The sequence below is a fragment of the Podarcis erhardii genome (genome assembly GCF_964252035.2).
Source record: "Podarcis erhardii genome assembly, chromosome: 16".
NCBI classification, from domain to species: domain Eukaryota; kingdom Metazoa; phylum Chordata; class Lepidosauria; order Squamata; family Lacertidae; genus Podarcis; species Podarcis erhardii.
Window position 1 is genome coordinate 16,147,932 of NC_138514.1, and position 22,627 is coordinate 16,170,558.

The following is a 22,627-nucleotide window of genomic DNA, read 5'->3' on the forward strand; positions in this document are numbered from 1 at the left end:
GAGTCCCTTTCCTACTGAACAATTCTGTGGTTCCAAGGGGTTGGCACATCTTCCCTGCAAGTAACATCTGGAGCACTTGGGACTTGTTTAGTTTGGAAGCAGTGACTAAAGGGATACAATTATGATCAGTGTGGCTAAAGAGGTATTTTCCTCAGGAGTCATCAACAAAAGTTGATTGGTCAGTTATGGACAGACATTTCTGTACATAATTCATGTGGGGCTCACTGTTCCAATTGTCACTAGATCAGAGAGGTTTTAAAGGATTTAATTTTTAAGGATTCCTAGGGGGAAATGCCTGTGAGCGGCTTCTGGCCATGATCATAGAATCATAGAATTGTAGAGTTGGAAGGGAACCTGAGGCTCATCTAGTCCATCCCCCTGCAGTGCAGAAGTCTCAACTAAAACATCCATGGCAGATGGCCACCCAGCCTCTGCTTAAAAACTTCCAATGAAGGAGAGTTCACCACCTTCCAAGAGAATCTGTTCTACTGTTGAACAGCTCTTAATGTCAGAAAGTTTTTCCTGATGTTGAGTCTGACTCTCCTTTCTTGTAACTTGAAGCCATTGGTTTGAATCCTACTCTCCAGAGCAGGACAAAACAAGCTTGCTCCATCTTCCATGTGACAGCCCTTTAGATACAGTGGTACCTCGGGTTACATACGCTTCAGGTTACATACACTTCAGGTTACAGACTCCGCTAACCCCGAAATATTTCCTTGGGTTAAGAACTTTGCTTCAGGATGAGAACAGAAATCACGTGGCGGTGGCGCAGCAGCAGTGGGAGGCCCCATTAGCTAAAGTGGTGCTTCAGGTTAAGAACAGTTTCAGGTTAAGAACAGACCTCCGGAACGAATTAAGTACATAACCAGAGGTACCACTGTATTTGAAGGTGGCTATCATATCTCCTCTCAGTCTCCTCTTTACCAGGCTAATACCCAACTTCCTCATGATAATGAAACATCCACATTTAAAGCCAACCAACCTCCAAGGCCCAGGTGCTGAGGGAAGGCAATGAGGCTGTGGTGGCTGTCACCTCCATGACCTTTTGTGAGCTTCCAGCTGTTGGGAACATAAAGCTAGGCTAGATGCATCATCATTTTTAGGGCTCTCTGCCATTCCATCATGTTCCAGGATAAATGGACGCAATAGAGTTTAGTGCAACAGTCCAAGGACATTGTGTGTTGAAAGCAACCCAGGGTCGTCTGTATGTGTCTGAACAGCTCCTCAGCACCATTCGGTCGTCCCTCTCAACCCTGACCCATTAGTGTCTGTTTGAGATTTCCCCCTGCATCCATCTAACTCGTCTCTCTACACCCCTTCTTCCATTCACGCAAACAGCGCTGTGACCCCCCCCCCATTTCCGCTGAAATCTACCCATTTCTACATGTGTATCAATACACTTTGGTATTGCCAGATACTTCTCTCCATTAGGATGAATGGCGGTTTTCCGTGTATCCCTTTGGGAGCTCTCCGAGGTCCTATCAAAGCTCCGTCTATCGATCTGTCCCGCAGCTCTCTAATCTGTTCTGAATCTCTTTCTCACCTCTAGTTCGACATCATTTTGTCTCTCGATCTTTGCTTGTGACTTTAGAGCGCTCCCCCCCCCCCCCGCACTCCTCGTGTGCCTGACACCAGACTCAGCTGCATCGGAGGTCCGTGCGGACGGGGTGCGCCTGCGTGTGCAAAGCAGCTGCTCCCTTCAACGTAAGGGAATCGTGTGCCACTGGCTGCCTAGAGCTTGTAGCAGTGCCAGGCGGGTTACGGTCTGTTTCTTACCCGTCAACACTATACCACACACACACACACACACACACACACACACACGAGTCTCCGCCCCAACCTGAGCCACCGCCTCCTCCCTCTTCTTTTCCTTCCCTTTCGCCGACTCCGTCGGAGCTGTCCGTCCTCTTGGTGCTGAATTATCTTCCCACCTCTGCGTCTCCCGGGTGTTCCGTTTTGATTCTGAGAAGAGGCAGGGCAACTCCGGCTGAGGTGCGCTCAGCAAGTTCCTCGCCAGCCAGCGGCCGCTATCCCCTGGGAAGCCGACGGGAGTGGGAGGAGGGGAAGAATCTCCAGAGCTTTTGCTGCTCGGAACAGCATCACAAAGCTTCGGCTCACCTTTCAAGATTCCCTTTCCCTTATCTCCTCCTCCTATTGTTATTTTAAACTCTACAAGAGAATGAAAGGGAGGAGCGCCCTGTTCGCATGAACCCCACTTCAAGAAACCCTGTCTCCCTTAAACGGAGCGACATAAGAGCTTTGCCCAACTCAAGCTGCTCTCCTGAGAAGTTGGAGGACATTCTCTCCGAGGAGGCGAAGGCTAAATCCATAGGGTGGGAGCTCCTACTCAGTCAATGTCCCTTTTTCCAAGAGGCTGACCCTCCTTAGCCTCAGGAGGTTCTGTCTGAGAACAGAAATAGTCTTTCTTGGTGGGAAGATTCCAAGAGAGAGTGCCTCTTCTCCACTGGGGGGATCCATGCTGGTTTGGCAAGACCCTACTAGCCTTGCTTTCTCTCTGGGTATCTCCAGAGATCCCATGGAGATGGGAAGTCTGGCAGGAAGCAGGGAGAAGTGAGAAGAGGAGGAAGAGAGGAGCAAAAACGTGGAAACTTTTGGATATACAGGTCAAGACGTGAAGTCAGCACTGTGGTTCGTGGTTCTCGCTGTCTTATCTTATGGCTTGAAGGTAAGGGCAAAATCATCAGTATTTCACTTTCTCTTCAAGGATAGCAGAAACTGTCTTCTAAGGGTGTAAAAGGTTCAGTGGTAGCGATGGCTCAATAAATAGTAATGTATTACATATTCACCTATTTGTAGGGGGCACAAAAAGATGGGGGGTATCAAAAGACAAAGAAATATGTATTGTATAAGCATGACTTGAGAGAACAACTGAATACTTTTCACTTAGAAAACACATTTTTTCCAGAATGAAGATTGGAAGAGTTGCAAGTATGAAAGATTTTCAGATGTTAAAACTGCAAAGATGCTCTCTTGTGTGTGATGTGTGTGTGTGTGTGTGTGTAATGCTTGTAATGTTTATTAAATATTTGTATATATTTTTTAAAAAAATCTTAGAATCTGTCATAGTGAATTTGTTTTACTCCCATTAATCAGATAACAAAGTAATCAGAGCAACTCCAGAGGTCTGTAGGCAGAACAACTCCAGACTGCAAGAAATGAATAAACAAATGAGAAGTGATTGTGGAGCAAGAAGCATTTGCAGAGGCCTTTTGCATTGCCCCAAGATGAAAGGCAAAGTTTAGAAAGGTGGGTGGAGAGGAGGAAACAGCATCTGCCTAGACAGAGCTTTTTATGAGCTCCGGCTCCCAATGCAATAATGTAGACAGACATCTGGATATAGTACTGTTTCCACTACAGTTCTTACTCTTCTCTTCTGCACATCAGCAGGCAAACTCACCCCATAATCACTGCAGTTTTATTATAGATGTGTGCTTTTTGGCATTAATCTCTTTATGCCAAAGCAACCATTCACACAGCATTGTTGAATGTGCAAAGAGTGTTTCTTGTTGATATTTCTTGCTCTCACAACACCAGGAAGTCAGTCACCTCTATTCCCATTTTGCAGGTGTGAGACTGAGACTATGGCAATCCTACCCCCTACTGTTTCTCAGCTTTAAATCTATCTCCTCTTTTCAAGAAATCAGTGGCAAATGTTAGGTGGGAATAGGTTATGGATCCTTCTTCATCCATTGCATGCATAGATCCATCATTTAAATGAAGAAGTTACTTTGAACTATCTTTTTAAAAATCCCTTTTGAGTGTTGCTTTGCACAATTGTTATTTTTTTCTACACTAGTGACCTCATCCATCTTCAGGCACCTATTTGCATCAATATTGTAACTTGTGATCCGTGGCGGATCTTGGGGGTCTCAAATTTCAGCGGCTCCTTTAGTGGCATCAAAATTTGGCACACCTCCACCTCTGCTGTGATTTAGGTGGCCATGGATACAGCCCATGGAAAATTTAAGGGTGCACTGGGTAGCGGAAGGGCTCCAGACCCACACTTGGGGGGAACTGCCATCACCTCTGTATTCCGCCTCACATCCCATGATCCACACAAATGTGTGGTCAAGATTGCATGGGTGTCGTGTTTAGGAAGCAGAGAGAAGAAAGTTTTGTGTTAAATTAGCTCTTTCCTAGTCCAATATAAGATATTGACCAACAAATTCTTAACAGAGCGAAGGGCTGCAGTTCAGGAATCGCACTGGCTAACTCAAAGTTTGTGATCACCAGCGAGGGCAAGGAAAAGTTAGTGATACAAAGGAGCTGGGAGACACTGCAGTTCTCATTTCAGAAGAGCTGCACTCTCCACACTGAAAAGATCTGGGTACACTTAAAGAACATTGCTCATTTATTTTGTGCAAATATGATTAATCACTCAAGGGCCCTGACATGGTGCAATCTCCTGTTTATGTATTTTTTTTTTTTTTTTTGTCTTTCCGAACAACTCTCTGTGGGTTGCTACTGGCAACCCTGAAGGAGTTGGCTGCTTTTTTCCCTTTGTCCATAAAAGAAGGAGTTGTTACACACACACACACACACACACACACACACACACGGTCTGGTTCCATTATTTCCCCAGAGGAATGTGAGTTTCCTATACATACATATAGTGCTAATTTTTTTATATAGAAAAAGAGGTGCCAGAACTCACTCTGAACACCTCCCTTGTAGTCTTAGAATTGAAATGGTACCCACCTGAGAGGTGCTGGTAAGAAAAGAGAGGTTCTGGCTGAAAAAAAGCCATACATACATACATGCATGCATGCATACAGTGTGTGCTGTTTAGGTTCATAGGAAAATTCATCTAACATTAATTACCAATGGCACATCAAGGGATTCCCCCCCCCCCAAATATCAAAATACCTTGATTGCTTTTTCATTTGGGCAGTGAAGATCCAAAATGATCTTGGAGTGGAAATGTTGAAGGAAGAGAGCAACAAGAAGCAAGTTGGTGAATCAACAGTGTTGAGCTGGAAAAGTTAAACAGAAAAACTGTGTCAGTGAGTCTACAGGCAGAGGTGCTGATGGAAAAAGTGATGGTCTCACTCAGAATACTCCATTTGGACAGGGGTGTCATTAAAATATTCCTGTAGTGCAGAGGTTCACAGACTGGTTGTCCATGACTTCTTTTTGCAGAGTCTGCAAAAGGCTTTTGGAATAATCCAGAATATCTGTATTGACCTCGTACGTATTTCATTTGCCTTCTCTAACAGTTGACATAGAGGCTAATTTTAACCAAGGCCTGGTTACTGAACACGCTAATAAGATCTGAGCTTAGTGCCCATGATTTTCAGAATACGGAGCTGGCACAGTCTACTAATTCTCCATTTAAAAACTACCAGTTAAAGAAAGGGCCACAGTAATGAAAATAATGTTATGTATGCACTTTGATTTGCAGATTTATTTATTTATTTTTTAAAAAAGGTTTATCTAGTGGTCCACAGGGGAGAAAAATATTTGAGAACCACTGATGTAGAATGTGCTGACCATATAAATTAACAGCTCCTTGTGTAACAGATAGATCCACAGTTCTCTTGGCACATGCTGAGAATGTCAATGTGATTTGACTGTTGCCCCCATCCATTTGAGGAAAGATTTAAAGGAAGCATATTAGCTTAAGGGAAAAGAGAGAGAGAACCAGACACGGTCCTCTTGATAAGCACATAAAATGTGTAAGGAGGTTGAAAAGGAGGATGAAAGTTATTCCGTCTCTCAAAATACCGAAATTTGGGGTAACACACTAAAAGGGAGGATCAGCTGGCATAAGGTGTTTGTGCGTTGGGAAAACCTTTAAGTGAAGATGCATCTACAGTAGTGGATGGAATTTATGGTACCTTTATGGCACAGAGGCTGAAAAAGAATGAAGGTCCAAAAGCTAGACTTTTTGGCTGCTGTCCTGGCCATTTTTTGATAGCCAGAAAAGCATGAGACATGGCATACCTCTGACTACCCGTCAGTTACCAATCAAGTAAAAATGATGCATCATGCACTTCTATTAACTGCATTTATATCCCACTTTTTCTTCCAAGGAGCTCAATATGGCATGTATGGTTCTCCACTCCCCACAGCAACCCTGTGAGGTAGACTAAGCTAAGAGAGACAGTGATCGCCCCAAGGTCACCCAGTGAGTTTCATGGCCAAGTGGGGATTTGAATCCTGGTCTCCCAGGGGTCCCAGGGACCCCTGACCATTAGGTCCAGTCGTGGCTGACTCTGGGGTTGCGGCGCTCATCTCGCTTTATTGGCCGAGGGAGCTGGTGTACAGTTTCCGGATCATGTGGCCAGCATGACTAAGCCGCTTCTGGTGAAAATAGAGCAGCACATGGAAATGCTGTTTACCTTCCTGTGGGAGCAGAACCTATTTATCTACTTGCACTTTGATGTGCTTTTGAACTGCTAGGTTGGCAGGAGCAGGGACCGAGCAACAGGAGCTCACCCTGTCGCTGGGATTCGAACCGCCAATCTTCTGATTGGCAAGTCCTAGGCTCTGTGGTTTAACCCACAGCACCACCCGCGTCCCTCTCCCAGATCATAGTCCGACATTATACCATGCTGGTTCCCATTTAAGTACCACAACAAGTGACCAGCGTTTCACCCTCCCAAATTGTTCCCACCACTTCCATTGCACTTGTGCATGAAAGACAGAGTTGGATACCCCCTCCCCGAACCCTCTTCTTCATCCTCCCTCCTCAGAATATATATATACTAGACATGCTGCTTCTGACTGGCCACCCCTGGTGGGAACCAGAAAATCCTATACCGGCCGCTGCCTGACTGCACATAAGAATTCTTATGTCCTCTAAACCCTGTGTAATGCATTGCACGAGCACCTTCACTCCATGCTAACTGAAAAACAAAACATGTATTGGACATGCCAGGATGCCCTGCCCCTGTTAATATGTTTGAGGAATGCCTCTGATGCCTGGAGCGGCTTCCTTTTCACACACAGGCATTTGTTCTTTGTATGCGCTACAGGGCTTTGAATGCCATGTTATCCAAATGCCACGCTCGTGCACTTAGCATCAGCAAACCCCATATTACCATAATAATTATTTCAATAGCCTGCCTATTGCTCAGCAATAATCCTCATATGTTACTAATTAAACACAGAACACAGGGGTTGCTGTACGCAGCAAGTTTTCTGCATGCAACAGCAGTTGGTTCAAGACCTTGCAGGATATTACAATGATTTCCATTTGCCAACTGATTACCTCCTCTAATAACTGCAAATAATGCTGTTGTGGAGTTCTTAGGGCAGCCAAATGAGCAGCCATCAAAGCAAAGGGACGCCAGTTAGCATCTAGTAAAGATTTAGACTATGTAGTCCTCATAGATCATGTACTAACAGAATGGAAAAAAGTTCTCTCTCCCACTCTCTCTTTTATTCCTGGTGGTTGTTTTTCTGAGAGAAATTTTATGGACAATCTTGGCACAAGAAAAAGAGGTTGATTAAAGGAAGGGTTCCTGTGTGCATGCTCTTCACTTTACCATGGACGTCACTTTACCGTGTCAACATGGATGTGTGAATCATCATTATTATTCTTATTAGACTTGCTTGCAACCTGAAGGTCTCCGAGCGACCTACAGCACATTGAAAACAGTGACATAAATACAACACACAATAAAAATGAATGGGCCACATGACAGATCTAACACTGAAGACAGAAATTTATCACAGCCTCTCCAAGACAATGGGTCACAATCACACCATACACCTACCTAAAGCATGTATAAAACACATGGCTAACCCAAACAAATAATGGGCACTGTGTTTGTTTGGGGTGTGGTGAACTGTAACTCTGTGGAGGGTAAACTACAGTTTCCCAGGATTCTTGGGGGGGGGGGGCATGACTGTTAAAGTGCTTTTAATATAAGGTGTAGATGTGACCTAAGTTCTACTCAGAATAGAAATGAATGGACTCAAGTTAGTCAAGTGCATTAAGTTCAATGATTCCCTGAGTCTCCTCTGAGTACAGCTCAATGCTTTGAAAGAGGTGAACCTAGGAAGCTACCTGAAATTAGATCACTTGTGCATCTACAGCCCTCCGATGAGCAGCAGATCTCCAGAGTCTCAGAGGGAGAGAGGTCTTTCATTCCTCTTACTTGCTGCCTGATCCATCATCTGCTACTAGGAATTCAAAGTTGGAGCCACTACGCTATAAGACTCCAGTGCAAATTCTGTATGACACCATGTATTCTTTCCCAAAACTGCCTTAAAACTTCCAGAGTGAACTATTATACTGCATGCTGGAGAGTCCTGCTGGTCAATAGGGATCACACAGCACCGTTTAAAATAGCAGGGATTTAATATGGCTTCATGACTACTTAATAGTGTGTTAATCAACATGAATGGAGCTTCTCTGTGTCCTGTGCACTCAGCTGTCAGTCACAGTCAAGCGTCACATATTTGTGGCCATACAATGCATTATATTAAAGGCACAATGTGCTTCTTTATCTCTCTGTGTTTTATTTTTTTAAACAGCAGCAATGGGTGGGTTACAGGATGGGGCTCATGTTGCACAGAAGGGGTTTCGATCTATTCTGCTCCCCAGGCTACAGTTCCGACCAAAGTCTTCCCCCAGCTGCAATTTGCCTCTGGGGAGAAGATGCTATTGGCTTTTTAAACAGCTTGTGGAAAAGGGTGCTGCAAAGTAAAGATGCTTAAGCCAAGCAGCAACTTTTAACTGAATGAAGCTTCCATGTTTTGCGGCAGTATATCTTTGACGGCGCTCTGTTTGTGAGCTTCCCGGGGCTGACTGGTCTCCAGGATCGTGTCACATCTCTCCCATATCATTTTGTGCAATCCATGTGGTTTCATGTGGTCTTTCCCCATGACCCATTCAATTTCCTGCTCAGTTACGTTCTATGCTGTATTTTTTTTGCTGCTTGCATTAATTTCAATGGAGCCTGCTTGCATCAAATGGCATTTGCTCCTCTCTTTGAGTCTTATGGACCTCCGGGTAGCTTTCACTAGTTTGTCTCCAAGGCTAGTCCCTCTCTGAGTAGATCCATTGAAGTGAATGGACCAAGTTAGTCATTCCCATTCACTTCAGTCGGTCTGCTCTGAGTAGGATTAGCATTGCTTGCAATAGGAATGATTGCTGGAATAGAATGCCAGGCTAGAGGGACCTGACTTGTACTGATGCAGAAGGGCTACTCATACCATCTTATGTACTGAGTGCAGCTGGAATCATCAAATCAGAAGGTAGCTTGTAGGTCATCTAGTCCAACCCAATGCTTAATCAGGATCTGCAATGCGGGATGAAACAGCAGCATCCTACAGCATCCCTGGCTGATGTCCAACCTGCCTCTTCATACTTCCAGTGAAGGCTAGCTCACAGTTGGCAGAGGCAGCCTCTTCCGTGGTTGCATGGCTCTTAGTGGCTCTTAGTGCTACAAAGTCTTCCCACTTCCTTGCCATTTCCACCTGTTGGTTCTAGCCCTTCCCTCTGGCACATCAGAGGGAATAACACAAAAAGAACCTGCAGGATTGGGCCGATGACCTGTTCTCACGGGCTGTGGGAAACCTGCAGGTAGGACCTGAGTGCAACAGCAACTCTCTCCTCTACAATTCCCAGCAACTGAGGCATGAGATAGCCTTTTGGATCACACACCAGTGGCCCACCAAGTCCAGGACTCTGCTTTCACAGCCAGATACCCCAAGGGGAAGCCCACAAGCAAAGACCCAAGCACAAGAACATTCTCCCTTCCTGCAGTTTCCAGCAAGTGGTATTTGGAAGCATTACTGACTCCAGCCATGGAAGCAGAGCACAGCCTCCATCATGGTTGTAGCCATTGATAGCCTTCACCTCTGTAAATTGGTCTAATGCTTTTTTAAAAAGAAGCCATCCAAATTGGTGGCCATCGCTGCCTCCTGTGGGAACAAATTCTATAGCTTCGCTGTGCATTGTCTGTCTTGAGCCAGTGTGGTGCAGTGGTTAAGAGTGGTAGACTTGTAATCTGGTGAACTGGGTTCACGTATCCGCTCCTCCACATGCAGCTGCTGGGTGACCTTGGGCTACTCACACTTCTCTGAAGTCTCTCAGCCCCACTCACCTCACAGAGTGTTTGTGGTGGGGGAGGAATGGAAAGGAGAATGTTAGCCACTTGGAGACTCCTTAGGGTAGTGATAAAGCGGGATATCAAATCCAAACTCTTTTCTTCTTGATTCTATTTTTTAAAAAAAATAATATTTGCATTTTCAATAATAGGAACAGAGAGCATGCTTAACCCCCCTCCCCTCCCTCTGTCCCACTTACAACTTCATACCAAATACAGCATGTATACATATACCATATGACTTGCCTTCCACACTTTTCCTGGTTCCTTTTGCTTTTCTACTGCTATGCGTAATCCCCATCTTTTTAATAATCCAATTTGTTATCTATTAAATACTCCGTTTCAACTCTGCTGGATTTACACGAGACCTGCTAAGCTATGTATTTGTCTATACTAGTTCTTGCAATAGTCATTGAACATTAACCATTCCTCCTGATATTCCTTATATTTGTTTTCTCTTATCCTGACCAGCCAGTTCAGCATATTCAAACATTTTACACTGCCATTCTTCCTTAGTGGATACTATACTTGTTCTTCACCTTTGTACCAATAAGGTTCTAGCTGCAGTGGTGGCGTATAGTAGTAAACTCTTTTGTTTTGGTGGGACCTCTGTTGTTACCATCCCCAAGAGGAAAATCTCAGGTGTTGGGGGGAAAGTTTTTAAAAGTTTCTTTTTAAATTCATCATATATAAAGGTAAAGGTAAAGGTACCCCTGCCCGTATGGGCCAGTCGTGTCCGACTCTAGGGTTGTGCACCCATCTCACTTAAGAGGCCGGGGGCCAGCGCTGTCCGGAGACACTTCTGGGTCACGTGGCCAGCGTGACGAAGCTGCTCTGGCGAGCCAGCACCAGCGCAGCACACGGAAACGCCGTTTACCTTCCCGCTATAAAGCGGTACCTATTTATCTACTTGCACTTAAGGGTGCTTTCAAACTGCTAGGTGGGCAGGAGCTGGGACCAAGACACGGGAGCTCACCCCGCCGCGGGTATTCGAACCGCCAACCATGCGATCGGCAAGTCCTAGGCACTGAGGTTTTACCCACAACGCCACCCACGTCCCTTCATCATATATAGTTTCCCAATATTCCTTAATTATTTTACAGGACCACCGCATGTGAATAAAGATCCCTCAGTTTCACTGCACTTCCAACATAAACTTTTTTCCTTTTTAGACATTTTCTAAAAATGTCTGTCTTGTGTTCTTTCAATGTTCAGTTTCATTGATAGTCCCTGAGCTCTAGTGTCGTATGGGAGGAAGAAAAGCTTTTCTCTGTTCACTTCTCCACACCATGTGTAATACAATGCATAATTTTATAAACTTCTGTCATATCACCTCTTACTCATCTTTTCTCTAAAATGCTCCAGGCACTGCAACCACTTCATAGGGTCATTGCTCCATCCACTTGGTTGACCTTTTCTGGACCTTTTCCCAACTCTGCAATATCCAACATCCAACACTTCATCATAGCAAGCAGTCTTTGATAGCTTTCTCGTCCATGAATTTGAGTAAATTCCATCGTTTAACTATGCTTCGTCTGTCCCAAATCTTTCAATGTTCCGTTTCATGGGATATCTCCGTGTTCTAGTTTTGAGAAAGAGAGGGAGAAAAGCTTTTCCTTGTTCACTTTCTACACACCATGAGTAATGTTATGCACCTCTAATTTTAGATGCTTCTTGGGCAAGCTTCTTTGCAAACTACTGCTGGGCCTCCCCTTCAAATTTCCTCTTCACCAGGCTAAACACACTTGTATCTTGCAACAGTTCCACACCATCCCAGTCACGCTGGGTGCCCATTCATTTTTACTCAACCTCTAGTGGTAATTTTCTCAAACAAGGTGTGACACGGGAGCTTTCTCCGCCCGGCGTTTTTGTTTTTATTTGTGTTAACGTTGGCATCGCAGCAAGTAAATATGACAGCACTCTCACAATTGCGGGGGAGGAGGCATGAAGTGGCAGCACGCGGCTCACAGATTGGTGGAGGCTGCTGCTGATCAGCTGCCCGTGTGGTTTGAGCCACTAAAAAGTAGCAACCATATGTTTAACTGGCTGTATGCAATTCATCTACCTGTCATTTTTTACACCCGTGGGGGGGGGGAAGGGTTAAGATCCAATTCATGCATTTAGCACAACCAAGTGGGAAAGCTGTGCTACGTCAGGCTGCAGATGGCAGAGAACAAATGTTTCTTTGTTCACATATATATGCTTTTAAAATCCTCTCTGCATTTATAAACCTAGCATGTCCGGGAGATGATGATGATGATGATGATGATGATGATTTATTTATACCCCGCCCATCTGGCTGGGTTTCCCCAGCCACTCTGTGCGGCTTCCAACAGAATATTAAAATACAATATTATTAAATACAATCTATTAAACATTAAAAGCTTCCCTAAACAGGGCTGCCTTCAGATGTCTTCTAAAAGTCTGGTAGTTGTTTTTCTCTTTGACATCTGGTGGGAGGGCATTCCACAGGGTGGGTGGATTACTGAGAAGGACCTCTGCCTGGTTCCCTGTAACTTGGCTTCTTGCAGTGAGGGAACCACCAGAAGACTCTCGGTGCTGGACCTCAGTGTCCGGGCAGAACGATGAGGGTGGAGACACCCCTTCAGGTATACTGGGGTTTAGAGAGGGGTTTAGACTAGGTTTCCCCATGGCACAATGTATTTCTTTGTCAAGGGGAAGTTTGGGTGCATGTGTGTATAAGACAGAGAATTAAACTTGTGGTCTCCCACTTACAGCCTGAAGTGGAACTTGCATGCAGGGGAAGTTTTGCCACTTGGCCACACTGAGTAAGCAAACTGGTCCTTCCACAGTGCTCTGAAAAGCAGGAAGGCTTTGCTGTCAAAGTAAAATCACTCCTCGAAACATTCTAAAAGCAGCATATTGTCTGCCTTAAACTATTCTTAATAATAAGTACCACCTCCTTTCCCAATTGTTCCTTCTCCCATCACATTTCCTTCAGCTGTCCCTCAAGTGTCTATTTTTAACCTTGTGATTCTTGTTCAATAAAGAAAGCATCACAACTGCATATGTGCTGTTGCTTATCCCCTTGTACATCTTCCTAATTATCTCCTCCTCCTCCTCCTCTCCCCATAAAGAGACATGTGTTTTTTTGGCTTCAGCCCGCTCCTCCTGCGCCTTCCACGCAGCTCTGGAGGAGGCAAGCATGTGGAAAGTACAAATCTGTGATTAGCCCATTCAGAAAATGTAAATGTTGCCATCTTCATCTTCTATGCTGTGCAGCACACATGGTGGAGGTGGGGAAGGGAAGGTGTGTGTGAGAGAGGACCAGCCTGCAAAGCCAAAGCAACATCAGGATGCCACATTTAAATGCTGTACATTGTTTGGAGCAAACATTGGTTGGGTTACCATGTTTTTCAAGCACCAAACAAACAAAATTAGCATGTTGCCTGCATGGAGAAGTCATTGGTAGCAGCTTATCAGCTTGAAGGCCAGGACTGAGGCCACTGGAGCAATATGTTGGCTCCCGTTGTGTGTGTGTGTGTGTGTGTGTGTGTGTGTGTAGTCAATATGAATTTTGTGTCCTGCCAGCATTATCTGCCTCTGTGTGCGTTCCTCCATTTATCTTGAATCCACTCCCAGGCCAGCCATTGAGACACTTCACTTCCTGAAAGAATATGTTGGGAGCATCAGGTTGCTTTTTTTTTTTTTTTTTGTATAGTAGAACTGTGAGTGATTATTTCAGATAGCCTAATTGGTTCAAAGTCTGGTTGCATATGCACACCCAGTTGTTTGTAGAACATTGGCTGGAATGATGGGAGTGTTGAATCTCTGGGTGAGGAACCTCATTAGTGAAAGGGAGTTTTAAAGAGTTGCACTTTCTGCTTGGGGTTGCTCTTGTGTTGATCTAAAACAGGGCTGGATAGCTTAAGGCTTTCTAGATGTTGTGGACTACAACTCCCATTATCCCTGACCATTGACCATGCTGGCTGGGGCTGGTGAGTGGTGGGATCCCTTGCAATAACTGGAGGATACCACATTGGCTGTCCCCAGCCTATAAGGTGGGGAACCAACATCTCGTGAAGGAAGTATTCTGGCATTTCTCTTGACTCTTTGGAGCAGTCTGCACAGGCATGTCGCACCACTTGATCTGGGGAAACCTCGTAGCTCTGAATAGCAGGATACAGCTGCAGAAATAGACAGCTGAAATGGTCAGAGAGTAGGATACCTTTTTCTCCAAGGAAAGGCTGAAGCATCTTTGGGGTTAGAAAATAATAGAACTGGGGAAGGATGGGACATAGTGGAAGTATATAACTATAACCAGTGTGCAGAAAGCGGCTAGAGAGAGGTATTACTCCATCTCTCGTAAGGCTAGAACTCAGTGCTGTCCAACTCAGCCTTTTGTTTTGGTGACTTTAAAAGAGGATTAGAGGGATTCATGAAGCAGCAGGAGGAAATGGGTGGCTATTAGTGAAGATGGCAGCATGGAACATCCAAATTCAGAGGCAGTCTACCTCCGGATACCATTTGCTGATGAGACACTGTCATAGAGGGCTGTCACTTTCTCATTCTGTTGGTGTTTCCTGGAGGCATCTGATCGACCACTGTGGGGTGCAAGCTGCTGCAACAGATACTCTATATTTCTTGACAGAGTGGGTATCTTCTTAGGTTTCATCTGAAGGTGCATACTGACTCCACTAAAAAGTATTGCAGCGAAAGTGAAATGTGTTGCATCTGTGAATAGCCCTTACTTGTTCTGTTGTTTGTTTGCTATTGTTATAGTATTTTTTTAAATCTATTATCCCACTCTTTGACTCAAAGATTGGCAAACAAAATGAAATAACAATAAATGACAACAGTATTTAAAGGCATCGCTTTTGAACAGTTATTAAAAGCAGTAGTCATTCAAATCCTTAAAAGCAGCAGTAGAGCTAGATATTAAATCTCTATTTGGATACAAAATTCTTGATCAAGTCCATACGCTGGATATGGACATCTGAAAAGGAACTCCACGTTCCCTACCCAGGAATCTTTTTGCACTTGGAAAACCTGAATGGGGGCCCTGGTTGAGGAAGCTTCTTCCTTGGAGCTATCCAAGGTCCTGAAAATCCAAACAGGTGCTGCAGGCATCCACTATATCCTGCAATCAGAACAGTTCAGGACAGGACAAGAGCATTCAAAATGCTGCTAATACATATTATCTAAGATTTAATCCTAGAAAGGTCATTAATTTGTGCTGGTATTATTGATGTGATTTGCTGAAACTGGCTTGGAATAGGTGCTGTTCCGCATGCCCAAATGCTGCTTGCTGGATTCTCAATCTGGTGTTAACAGTGGTCATCCAGATGCTTTTCAGTTTAGGTTTATTACATTTGTACATCACTTTCCATTGAGAAATCCTCAAATCAATTTCAAACCAGATTTTTTTAATTAAAAAATGCAATAATAAAATCACCTAAGCATCATTATTTTAAAAAATAGATTTAACTGTGCAACCATATCATCGGCACTACCCAAACTTCTGGAAAGCGATAATGTCTTTGCCTGGTGCTGAAACAATGACCAAGTTGGCAGGAGGTGGACCTCCCTGTGGAGATCATTCCATAAATGAGGGGCTACTACAGAGAAGTCCCATTCTCTCATTGTCACCCTTGGAGGTCATCTGCAGTGAAGGGCCTCAGCTTGTGATCTCAGGGTCCAAAGAGGTTCATATTGTATTATTGTATAGGGGTTCTAAGCCATACAAGGTGTGAAGGACCACCAGGGACCTCCCCACAGCCCCTGGATGCAGGATCAAGTCCCTGCTGGAGAATGGTGGGAGATAAGCTAGATAAGGAACATCTGGGGGAGAGACTCAGGTGTTGACAGTGAGACTCCAGAGTATAATTGAGGGAGGAGAAAGGGACTGGGTGGGGTGGAGAGGGCTTGGTGGGATCTTGATTTGAGCCAAAGCCCAGCATGGAAAGGGGGCTGGGGGGGGGAGAGCAAATGGGCTATGAAGGTCAAAAAAGCACTTTGAATTGGGCTCAAGGACAAACCAGTAGCCAGTACAGTCAGGCCTGAACTGGTGTTACATGTCCATGTCTTCATGTTCCACTTAACAATCTAGATGCCACATTCTGCACTTGCTGTTCTTTCCAAACAGCCCCAAATATTTCTAATTTCTAAGCAGGGCCTCACTTAGTCAGCTCCCTGCTGTTTTTTGTCCCAGCATCTGGCAATCAGAGGAATATTCCTCATTTTTCACCCTGCAAGTAAGGAGCAGATACATTTCTACTCTCCCTATGGTTAGGGAAGATGCAGGAAATGCCTTTGCAGTTGGCTGGGAGCTCTTTAGCTCACAATAAAATCAAATTGACTGCTTAAAGCTGCTTCATTTTTTCCCTGTGAACTCCATACAGCTTGTAATAACAATTAAAGCTTTTTCAATTAACTTGGTTCTCATGGGGGCAAACCAAAAGTCAACATGTTCTTTTCTATGCAAATGAAGAGTTCTGCAAATGAATATGATGGTGATGATTTACAGCTGCAGCCTGTAGCAACTTTATGTCTTCCATTCTGCTGGGTTTGCCGTACCAAAAACGAATAACAAAATCATTTATATTTATTCATTCACTTAGTTACGACATTTGATTGGCTTCCCAATCACATATGTTTTCTGGGCAGCTCACAAAAAAATAAGGAACAAAATATAATATTAACAATACCATACAAAGAACTAAAAGCAGCACAAAGTCTGGTTCTTTCTGGAATATGGTAACTCAGTAGTTCCACTGTGCAAACAATTTAATGAGCACAACTGAAAAGTAAACTTTTCTAAAATTCTTCTGGGTAAAGAAATGTGAGATATTTGTAGAGCTGGGAAGCCAGTTTTGAAGTGTCCTGATCAAATGTATCTATTCCTCTCCAGGACTGAATATTTTGTAAAATCATCTTTGACATAAGCTAAGCAATGGACAGTTCTGTGAACAGTGCTGATTGGCCAATCACCATGGCATGCCCGTTTCCAATATCTGAAGTAAATCTGCAATCATTTTTCAAATGCTTGCATTAAGATGGAGGGAAGGCTGAGTTGTGCACAGGATTCTTAAAGAACCACCTACCAAAGGTTTCCTCCTTCAAGCACTAGAAAAGCAGCAAGACTGGAAGCTAACCTAGCATTTAGCTTTCATAGGGCATACATCTGTCATGCACATCACACAGCTGGGTTCACTGGGCAGGGGCATGACACAACATTTGGTCTGGCTTTGTGTGACACCATTGCTTTGAATGAATAAAACTTTATTTGCGTTAGCCATCGGCCATAGCAACAAAAGAACATTGCAATATACACAGAACAAAATAAAAATCAATTATATAAAACACAGTTTAGGGTCCTGAATCAGCAATCAAATAGTGGACCTTATTCTGATTGCCCCAGCTAAAAACCTTGCAACCTTTGCTGTCATCTGCTCCTTTTGATCTGCCGGGAGGAAAGACACTGTGGCAGTGGTTGGGCGACCTGGAATGGACAATAAAAGAGGGGTGATAATCTCATTCCTCAAATCTTTATAAAGAGTGCAAGCCAGAAGGGCATGTGCCACTGATTTAGTGATGCCATCTCTGCAGGGACATAAGCGTTTTTCATGTGGAATCTGTTGGAATCATCCCTCAAGTACAGCCGAGGGCAATATTATTATTATTATTATTATTATTATTATTATTATTATTATTAATTATTTGTAGCCCTCCCATCTGGTTGGGTTTCCCCAGCCACTCTGGGCGGCTTCCAACAAAGATTAAAAATACATTAAAATGTCACACATTAAAAACTTCCCTGAACAGGGCTGCCTTCAGATGTCTTCTAAATGTCAGGTAGTTGTTTTATCTCTTTGACATCTGATGGGAGGGCGTTCCACAGGGCGGGTGCCACTACCGAGAAGGCCCTCTGCCTGGTTCCCTGTAGCTTTGCTTCTTGCACTGAGGGAACCTCCAGAAGGCCCTCGGCGCTGGACCTCAGCATCCGGGCAGAACGATGGGGGTGGAGACGCTCCTTCAAGTATACTGGTATATAATACATTCAATCTTGTGAGGGTAAAAGCACGTCTATATTTTGGAATTGCTGGGTTATACAGACACCATTGCTTTGGTATATGGCTATAAAAAGATGGGGATAACATGTTTTCTGGATGTGCTGCTGCGATGCATTCAGACATGCCTTATGGGGAACAGTTCAAGGAGTTGAGAAATGGCATATCCTAGCACCCCTGGTGTTTGTAAGCTTATAACAGTGTTTTAAATACCAGGGAGGAAGAGAAAGATACTTCACACCTTCCTAACACCATCTATACCATCATACATGGGGGCCTAGATTACAATCTGAGCCAAAACAATGATAAGGGACGATAGCTCAGTTCAGAATACTGATAAGCTTTGTGAGCATGTCATTATGAGCCAACCCATTGCAAAGCTCAGTTGGCGTCTATAGTCACAGATTCTGCTGATAGCCATCAGTGGTCCAGTAATTCACTGCTATGTATACATGAGTGAACCAGCACAAGATATGTTGATAGGCAGTAAGGATCAACCAGTATCTGATTAAGAAACCGGAATGCTGAGCCAAAGGGATTCTTAAAAAAATTTAAACCTGTATTCTGTTTTCCTGTCTATAAAACACAGATAGCATCACTTCCCTGCCTCACAAAAGTTCTGGGAGGATAAAGAGACTCCATTAAAAGATTACGAGCACCTCTGATGGTGTGGAATTGACGGTGGTAGCTGTGGATTGAATGATAAAGAGAAGCTTCCTAAAAGTTTGGTGGTTTTTTCTGAGGCATCACATTCTCCTCCAGAGCTGGCCTGCCCACATGTGAAGGCACAGAGGGGGTTTAGGGTAGTATAATTCTATTGACACCAAGGGGGTGTGGCACACACTGAGTTGAGTGGTGCAGCCACCGGTATGTTGCAGAGAATGTGAAGTATTGCTGGACTCAGCTCCTTCTGGAAAGCGGGCGAAGGAGAATGATAGAATTGCAGAGTTGGAAGGGACCTCAAAGGTCATCAATGCTCTGCAACACAGCAATCACAGCTAAAAACACCAGATGGCCATCCAGACTCTGTTAACAAATCTCTGATGGAGAGTCCACCACATACAAAAGTAGTTTGGTGAAGAGGTTAAGCACAGCAACAGAGTCAGAGCCACCTTGGTGGCTCAGACCAGTGGAACCCAGGATACTTTTCCTAGAGCTCAAGTAGTGTTGAATGACCTGCTCTGGCCTCTTCATGTTATGGTAATTCCTTAACTGTCTGCAGCAATTCCATGGAACTTAAAGACAAGCCATGAGCTTCTGTCTGGAGAAGTGCAATCCAAGTGAAACAATAAACTCTGAGAGGTCACCAGCTCAGCACCCATAGGTGCTAGGGTGCCTGCCAATATTTCATAGCTAATATAATATCAATAATATTAATAATAATTTATTATTTATACCCTGCCCATCTGGCTGGGTTTCCCCAGAGCACCCACAAAAACTCTCAGTAAACACACACACACACACACAAATCCACAATGTGTGAGCAACTGTTTGCTGTTGCTGTTCAGATTGTGTCTGACTCACTCTTTCCCACACTGAATATGCCCTCCTTAAACTCACATTTAATCAAAGATTTCCCTGGATGCCAGGACTGGGCACCCACTATCCGTTCCATTCTGAACAGAGGAGAAAAGCAATGATAATTTCTCTGGGAATGAATTTGGCTACCCTGGGATTCTTGCTATTTGCAGTAACGGGGAAGGAACACACCATGAAAGGATGAAATAAATTCAAAATAACATGCATAGAAGCAGGAACTCAAACTACCCAAGGCAGATTATTGTTGTTGTTGTTGTTGTTGTTGTTGTTGTTAAACCATAAACCATAGCTGAGGCTATAAAAGTGATTTAAAATAAGATAACAGGACATAAAATACAATACCGACTCTAAAATCAGTAAGACCCTTTCTACAATTGTACAACTAATATTTCATATTCCAGTATTCTAGTGACATTAGGCCCTCATTGTACTCTTTTTGGTGCCTGCTGAAAAGATTTTTGTTTCGCCAAGCCTACCCAGATATGTAAAATATATGGCATGTGTTTTAATCTGGTTGTTAGCTCATTGTTGCTTTTAATTGTTTGACAGCTGGAACAAATTCACTTTGGTTCCCTTACAACTTAGCGATTCTGTTGGCAACCAAAATCCCATACTGCTGGAGAATCAGGATATGCAAACTGCCAACATTGTCACAGTGGTTTTCTGTGGCCCTGATGGTTACACTGGCTTCAGACAAAGCTGTTCAGTTCTACCCAGAATATAATCACTATATGCCTGTGTGACCAGCACTAAATGGATGAGAGCAGCTTTATTCTCACAAAGCCCTGCCCCTCCCCAATACACATAACACACACAATGGGTAGAGCTCTGTCTAGATAAAACTCTCCAAACATCTCTCCTCCCCACTCCCAGCTTTGGGCCAAAACAGTACAGAGGCCGCAAGGAAATGGAATGGAAATGCTCTCTCAGTACATAGTTTCAAAAAAGCTTGACAGTGACATGGAACTTTGACAAGAGACACAGAACTTGAATGGTAAGGATGGAAGAGACCGATCGGCAGATTGACACAGCTGATTTTGGCCCATGAAGCTACCTCCTGCTGGTGTGAAAAAGTGCAATCATGTAACCTCAAGAATCTGCGCGGCACAATAATCTGTTTAGCAGGCATAGACGGCTTCTTAAGCTGGAGGCTCTGTTTCTTCTTTTATTGTATTTTTACCTCTCATGCTTGGCAGTCATTGAGGCACCTATGCTCAGGTCCAGTTCTCAATGAAGTTGTTGGGTTGGATCCTGCTTCCAGGCTTCTAATAGTTCCACAGGGCTAGTGGGTTCCTTTCCCCCTTCTTTTAGATGAAAGCTGAAAAAATAATGAAGGGACCTGATATTTCCTTGAAGGGGGCACATCCTACCCCTTGGCTCCCTGGACTGTGTGACTCCTCCCTGCCTCTCCTTTCTGTCCCTGTCTTTTTGGTCTGCAAGCATTTGCAGCCTCTTGCACACACAGTACTTTCCTCTTCTGTGTACACTCCATCATCTGCTTCCTCCTGTGCTTATGTAGTTTGCATGTTTGATATTTATTTTTCTGGTTTTTGTCTCTCTTTATGGTTCTCTTGATCTCTCCCTTCCAGTAACCAGATTCTTCATTCATCACTGCTGAAAACACTTTAAAGCATCTCTGTTGCATCTTAGCTGGTCTCTCCTTGAACTTTACCTCTCATGTCTTCTTTGTAGAATCACTTATTGTCTTCTGTGCTTAGCTCTTTTATACCTGTTTACTCAGAACATGTGCTCAAAGGGGAATGACTGTGTGATTACAGTCTTATGAACTGGGAGGCTTTGGGCTAGAACCTGACCTCTCCAATTCTTCTTTCCACAGCCTCATGGCCCTTTCACACCAATGTTTCTTTTTATGGGAGGGTTGGTGTATTCTGAACCACGTCATTGATACAATATTAGGGCATGAATGGTAGATTTATTCTGGATTGTCCACATGGCATTTGGCTTTGTTAGATCTGTGCTGCTTCACCTATGTTTCCGCAAAGGAGGGGCACTTGTGTTCTGATGCAGCAAAAGCAGGATTAAAAAGCACCCTAGAACATTCATAGTACAAAAGGTGAAAGCATTTCTTCTGTGTGACGTTATAGGACATTCACCAACTGGAAATGAAGCGGCATATTTCTGCCATGCAACTTTTGCAGGTGCAAACTATATTTTAAAAGGTGTAGTGTATAACCACCCTAGAGACCGGATTGTACACAAATCATCATGAATGCATGATAAAAAGGATGTTCGGATAGGTCCTTAGCTGCACAATCTATACAAACTGTTGTTTACTTCTGTGAATTTCTTCGCCAGGTTCTTATTTATACAAACCTACATAAACCAGGCATTGAAAATTCAAAGCATGCAAGTATGCTAGTATCAATTTCTCCATTTACATACCATTCAGGCCCTGTGGATTTTAAGTTTCATGGAGATTTGATAATATGGAACAAACTTGCTGTTCAGCTGGCGTAGATCTGGAAATTAAGGTAACAAAGCCAATGAATAGCCCAAGACAATGTGGAGTGGCTGAAGTATGGTATATTATTCAATTTGAGCTAGGTGTGATAGACAGGCAGGAGCTGTACGGAGTGAACTTTTGTGTTCTTGATGTACACGGAGATTACTTACAATTCGTGGCACACTATTCTATTTACCCATCCAAAAAATAATAATATGTCATGTATATTCATAGGACTGAACATCAAGGACTTCACTTCAGAATGGAGGAATATTTGAGACATGCAAGCAATTTACAAATAGCATCTTGGCAGAGATTTATGTACAATGATAAGAACCACTTCTCAAGATGCCATTAATAGACAGACCCAAGAAGGAGCTGTGCAGGTGGAGGGGCTGGAGGGTGCAAAGAAAAGAACAAGATCATGCAGACTGGGCCAAGTTTGGTGCTAATTAACCCCATCAGCGGTAAAAATGAGGGAACTGCATTTCATTATGGCCATGTAAAACAAG

At 43.8% G+C, this 22,627-nt stretch overlaps 1 protein-coding gene across 4 annotated transcripts in view; it reads left to right on the forward strand.

Annotated features, from left to right (window-relative positions):
• Positions 1 to 1,763: 1,763 nt before the first annotated feature.
• The window catches only part of DRD2 (dopamine receptor D2), a 69,555-nt gene continuing 48,691 nt past the window's right edge, over positions 1,764 to 22,627 (forward strand). For 2 of the 4 annotated variants that reach the window (XM_081844428.1, XM_081844431.1), the window contains exon 1: positions 1,764 to 2,686. The gene's annotated coding sequence lies outside the window, so the exon portion shown is untranslated. Of the gene's footprint in view, positions 2,687 to 3,177; positions 3,268 to 22,627 lie in introns of those variants that run through there. The other 2 variants (XM_081844429.1, XM_081844430.1) reach the window with 2 other exon arrangements.